Here is a 576-nt window from a genome sequence, read left to right as displayed (position 1 = left end):
TATTTTGGGGTGTCCCTGGTGCTGCCCCCCCCCGGCTCGTTCAGCATCCCGGGGGTGTCGCCGTGTCGCCGATTCTGCCCCCCCTCCCTCTTCTGTCTCCTGCCCTCCCCAACTTCTCGCNNNNCTCCCGGACTTGTCCCGCTGTCCCCCCGCCCCCCGGGACGCTCCTGGTGCTGTCACCCCCCCGCCCCATTTCCCGGAGACCCCTCTGGAGGCAGCGGGGGGACCCCGGCAGCGCTGCCCTCCCTGGGTCCCCCCCAAAACTTCAGCAAGAAGGGATGGGGGGCACCCCAAGGAGCGTCCCTGGGGGGCTCCCCCAGCCCCTGCCACACCCGGGGGGGGTCTGGGTGGGGGTCTTCTTCTGCACCCCCGCCCGCGTCGGGCTGGACACGCCACCTGCGTCACCTGCACGGACACGTGTGTGCACATGGACACGCGTGTGCTCATCCCCCAGCGCCCGGCGCCTCTCCCAGGGGTCCTCACCCCACCCCAAGAGGGGTTTGGAGCACCCACCCCCCACCCCAGCCCCCTCCCCACGCCGTTAATTAATGGTTATTCTCATTATTGCTGTTATTG

This window comes from Passer montanus, unplaced genomic scaffold (genome assembly GCF_014805655.1).
Source record: "Passer montanus isolate IOZ18808 unplaced genomic scaffold, ASM1480565v1 scaffold161, whole genome shotgun sequence".
In the NCBI taxonomy this organism is placed as follows: domain Eukaryota; kingdom Metazoa; phylum Chordata; class Aves; order Passeriformes; family Passeridae; genus Passer; species Passer montanus.
This window is presented reverse-complemented; position numbering follows the sequence as displayed.